Source organism: Cupressus sempervirens, chromosome 7 (genome assembly GCF_028749045.1).
Source record: "Cupressus sempervirens isolate cs-2001-9-10 chromosome 7, ASM2874904v1, whole genome shotgun sequence".
Taxonomy (NCBI): Eukaryota; Viridiplantae; Streptophyta; class Pinopsida; order Cupressales; family Cupressaceae; genus Cupressus; species Cupressus sempervirens.
In genome coordinates, this window is record NC_143124.1 from 863,272,001 (window position 1) to 863,278,000 (window position 6,000).

A 6,000-nucleotide genomic window follows, 5' to 3' on the forward strand; every position below is an offset into this window, starting at 1 on the left:
TTTGAAGTGGTGGAAGTTTTATAGATCCTAATTCACCTCCCTCTCAATAGCATTCTTTCCCTATTGTATTTCCAACATAATGGCCATATCTAACATTGATCTTTCTTGTTTTTTCAAGAAAAAATCTCAATTTTGTATTAATATTATTGAAAGTAGTTGTGCACTTAAAATCGAATAAATTATTCACATTACTTAATCATAAATTCTTTGTTTTCTTCATAGTAGAATATTATTTTTATTATTTTGGAATTGATTTTTCAGTCATATTTTCCAAAAAAAAAATGAAGATAAAATAAAAGGAAAATAAATAGAAGAAAAACATGGTGAAAACATAAGTTTTTTTTTCCTCAAAAAGTTATTGGCACTTATTAGGTATGTGTAGGATCATGGTGTGCCAAAAAGTGGCGATTTGAAAAATATGTAGTTTTGAAATGCCTCAAAGCATTTCAAAATCTATTCCAACTTTTTTCCCACACATCCTAATACTAAATGAAAATAATTAATACCTTTATAAGGCCTACTATATATTTTGATACCAACCCTATATGGTCAATATTAAAACTGTCCTAAAAATATATTTTTGGCCTATTCTTGTGTTTTCTTTACTTCAAACATGTAGCTTTCTTAAGAATGTTCTTAGCTTTCCATAAATGTAAGGTTTGTGAAATTAGGAGTTCAGTAAGTAATTATTACTTATTTTCTAATGGAGTTATCTAGAAAGTGTTGATTGTCACATTGGTTGAAAAACAACCATAACTTTCAAAAGGTACAACATTTTTGAAATCCAAATGATGCATCACATTCTACGCTTCTCATACTATAAGGAAAAAGAAAAAGAAAAATCAAAATTTTCAAAGTTTTGAATTAGTTAAGGTGTTCAGACATGAGACGTTTTTATTCTAAAAATACTAAAGTAGAAAATTGATAATTAATTATTTATTTAGAATAAAAATACTCAAAAATATGTGTCACATCAATACACGAGTCTATTTCTTCTATCTAGAATATTATTTGAAAATATTATCATTTGATTTTGATTAAGGTGGTCGAACATATGTCTACTATTGCATTAAAAATTCAGAATTTTGACAAATCAATTTTAATTTTTTCTATCATATGTCTACTATTTGATTTTTATCTTAAAAATTTTGCACTATTGCATTAAAATTCAAAATTTTGACAAATCAATTTTTTTCTTTTTTTCAATAAGGCCTAGTAGTTTAGAAATTAAATTCAATTTCCTAGAGATCCTTTTCTTTCAACTTTTTGATATAAAGTTTATAACAAGTATAAAATTGAATGTCAAGTTGACATAACCCTTATTTTTTGACTTTTTATTGGCATTTAAGAGCATAGTTTTGTTGACCATGATCCTACACATACGCTATTATTATTTATTGTGATTAATTAGTAATGGATAATAGACCAAATATTTATGGTTATATTGTAAAGTTACCTCTAGTCATTTTTTGCTAACAATAAGCACTCTTTATTTTCATAATTATTTTGAAAATACTTTGAACAATAATTAACACTTATAATATAATAAGTAGATGTTATGTTTGATGGAGGAGCATCCTAAATGTAGGAGAAATCTTGCATTGCCCAAAAATATTTCCTTTTTTATTTCTTGAATAAGGGTTGCCTTAGTGCAGAGTTGTTATTTTTGGAGGCTTAGTACTTAGTAAGTAAACATACAAGCTCAAAATGTCCTAATTTCACATGTGGATGTTCACCTTGGATATATCAACCTACCAATTGAGGCTTAGTTCCATGTCATGACTATTCATTGATTTATTGCAGATTTTTGGTGCTCAATTTTGTTCTAAACATGCCTACATGAGGCCCAAAAAATCAACAAATAGGTGCTTGTGCAGGCCCAAGCTTGTAGATAAGAAGCAAAGGATTCTAAAAAGTGGTTATAATAGCCAACCGGACAAACAGTTTGAAAGTTATGGCCTTCTAAAGTTGGGCTGACCAAAACTTCCAAAATAAATGGCAATGGTGTATTTGGCCGACTCTATATGTATTGTTAGGATCTATAAGCTCTAGATATAAAGTTTGAGTGTCTAGATCCTTCCTAGGTGGCATAAAATTGCCTATTTAAGAAACACCTACACATTGTCTATGATAGCTTTGGCGATAGCTTGCATCTTTGTCTTGCAGATTACTGTAATGAATGTGCTCATGTGGATTATCATATTATAATTCTAAATTATGTAATTCTACATTTTTTGCAATAATAAGGAGCCCATATTTTGTTCTTGCAAATTGTTGTTATTTCTTTTCTTTTGTTGTATTTTTGCTATTAAGGGGAGCACCCTTCATCAATTTTACAAGAATTTGTACTTAATATAGACAAAATATGTTAGATATTTGGGTAAAAGTACAAGGTTGTGTCACCTTTTAGGTTCACTTATCTAAACGACTAAAATTGAGTATTTTTATCCAAAAATCATTTTTTCTTGATCCAGGAGCATCTTGCATGGAAAAATTTTTGGCAAAAAAAATTGAAAAAAAAAAAAAATTTCTGGAGGAGAGAGAAAGTGACGAAAATTAGAGGAGAAATAATTAAAAATAGAAAATAAGAATAAAGGGAAAAGAGGAATTTCTATTTTCGAGGTGCATGGGTAGCATAAATAGGAAAATAGTTGTCATACCATTAATCGAGGTGTGTAGGTGGAAATTCTAGAAGGTTTTCGATAAATCATGTATTTAATATTTGTTGGGTGCTTAGTTGTATTTGGGTGAGAATTTAATATTTATTTAAAGATAGTTGTATTTACCTTTTATCCCACATTGGTTGTGTTTGTAATGTCTTGGGTTAGAAGTGCCTATTTAAGCAAGGCTTATTATCATTTGTAATCAAGCTCGAGGAGTAGAAACTTGAGAAGTAGAAGTTGTGGAAGGAGAAGCTCAAGGAGAAGCTTGATATCATCTTGTGGGTGTTGTAAGGATCTTCAAGTATAATAAAATTTCTTGTGAAGCATTTTTGGTCTCCATATTGTTGCTTTCTTGATTGTGAGTGAGTAAGGGTGGTGTGGCCCTCTATCATTTCTCAAACATATGACCTAGATAAATTCATTCAGGCCAAGTTATCTATTGTCTCACACTTTTCCAATTGGAAATATATGTATATTAAATGCATATTTTATACTACTTTGTATCCAATTACTAAAGAAATAAAATTATTTTAGAAAATTGATGTTTCAACAACTCTTATTATTTTTTATGATATTTTGTTAAAAAAATATAAAGACCATTTTGAAGAGCTCAAAGTCAAGAATATTCTCAAATAGAGTTTATAGTGTTTTAATTAGATATAATACATTGTAATAAATTCTTCAAGCACGTACTTTAACACTTGAAAAGATGTTGATTTTGAGATAGAAAAAAATGTAAAATCATATTAAAAAAATTTAAAATTATATAACATTCTAGAGGAGAGAGTCCTCTTTTAGAATGTATAATTTTTCTTCTAGTTAGAATAGATTTTCTTTAAAAAATGTGGCGGGAGATGAAAACTATCAATTTTAGGTGAGTTGAAATTTGAATCACTATAAAAGAGAAAATATAAGTCTAAAGTCAATTTTTATTTTTGATTGTTCTACCTATATGTGTTATCTATAACATAGTCTAAGTTCAAATGGAAATAAGTTTATTTCCATATAGTTTTGTGGTGGGAACTAAACCCCTAATTTTCAGCATTTTTTAGCAACTAAAATAATTATCAATAAAATTTAGGAAAATATATAATTTCTTATTCCAAATAATTATTAAAAATTACAATCCTAAACTTTGAACATTTCTACACACTTCATTAGTTTACTTCATTTTCAAATTCTAAATAATAATACTAGTTTTATGTCATTTAAGGTGAATATTTATACTTTTGTTAGCCTTTTCCTTTTGTTAGTATGAGTTTTCCATGATTGATGATGAGCTTTGCTAGGGTTTGTATGGCTTCCATCTGAATCCTCACTAGTTTCCACCCTCTATCATACCACATTTACTGTGGGAATAAGATTTCATTTATAATGAGTTTGGCCTTCTCTGACCCAGGAGTTGATGTTGGTGTTGGAGTTGCTATTGCTACTAGAGAGAATGGCTCTGCCAACCAAGCACCTACACAAGATCATTCCCAAGGTGTTTCATGAGGTAATTCCTCTCCTGATATTATTTTGAATGTCAAGGAGTTTTATAGTGCATGGACATGGCTAGACTAACAAACCCTCATTGGACATTTTGTGTGTCATACTCCTTCTAAAAGCATGTTGCAGGAATGGGTTTCCAAGGTTTGGACACCTTAAGGTGTTCAAAGCCTTAACAAAGGATTTTTTTTTTTTTTTAGCAATACAGGCCAAGCTGAACATGTTTTTGCATGAGTTCCTTGGACTATCAAATCCTCCCTCTTGAGTTTCCTAAGCTTTTCATTCCTTGCTAGTATTTTTTACCTGCTATTGCAAAAATCATCAGCAAGGTTGTGTCCTTGAACTGGACAATTTATTCAACACTCATCTCCAACATAGGGTTTGTGTTGAGGTCAACCTATCTAGGGACCTCAAGGATACTCAGGAAATCCAAATAGGTGATACCACCTTTAATCAAAATGTTCTTTACCTTAACCTTCTGAATACCTGCTATTGGTGCCAATCAACTGAGCATAAGATTAGGGATTGTCCCTTGTTGAACCATAACTACCTCTCTACTTCAAAAACCAAGCCTGCTATAACTAGCAAGAAAGATGAATGGACTATGGTGGTGAAAAAACCAAAGGGTTATTCTATGGCTAAGGTGAGCTCTTTGCTTGTAGATCATGGTAAATCTAGCTCAAGCCAAATACCCATAGAATCCTTAGTTCCATTGCTTCCTCTACCTCCTATTTCAAACCCTACTAGCTATGGGACTATGGGCACTTCTATCCCAAATATGCACCCTCTTTGAACTTGAGCACTACAAGTGGCATTGATGATTTCCCAACAAATGCTACATGAGTCTTGCAGCCCAGATGGCCATGATGAGTTTTTTGATAATGGGGAGAAGCTTCAGAGGGTCATTTCTCTTAATGACCCCTCATTTGAGACACACTCATTTTTGAACAACAACTTCTCCTCTCTACAAGACAAGGATGACATGCAAGCTGAGTTAACTTGAATTGCCTTTCATGGAATGTGTGGGGGCTGACAGACCTTCCTAGAAAATATTATATTTGTGATACCAAGCATCGATTTGATCTTGATGTGCTTTGTCTCCAAGAAGTTAAAGTTGTTGGGTTTCTTCTTACCTTAGCTTGTTATGTTGTTTGGCGAGATAGTGTAATTTTTACTTCTTTGCATGAAGCTGGTTGAGGTGGTGTTGTGACTCTTCTCTACCCTCATTTAGTTTCCCCTATTATTTAACCTTGTTCTAACCCTCTACACAGGGTTGTTTTAATTTTGCTATCTTTTCAAAATCATTCTTTTGGTATTATCAACATTTATGATCCTAATGATGTTTTTGATCATTCACACCTATGGCATTGGTTGGCAAATCATGTGCCACCTATGACATGGGTTTTTTGTGGTGATTTTAACATGGTTGAGCCAGCCTCTAATAAGGAGGGACTTCTACCTTTTAGATGGGTAGCTAGTGAGTGAGAGGCCTAATTTTAAATGTAGAACAAGTTAGGCATTTTTTATCCCAATGCTAACCATTGCCACTCAGATGGGATTTGGGATAATTGGTCTAATTTTCAAGATGGGCCTAATAGAGTTTTCAAGAGACTTGATAGGGCTATGATTTTTGTGTAGTCCTTTTTTTCTTTTTCTCAAAAGCATGCCCTTCCTATCACTCTCCTACTCGATGTGACATTTTTAGATCACTCCCCCATTCTCTTTTCTATCATATGGCAGACATCTCAACCTCACCCAAGTAAAACCCAATTTTACCTCAACACTTCCTTGCTATCCCATATGCCAACTATTGCACACATCCTACATGTTTGGAATCTTAAGCCTCAAC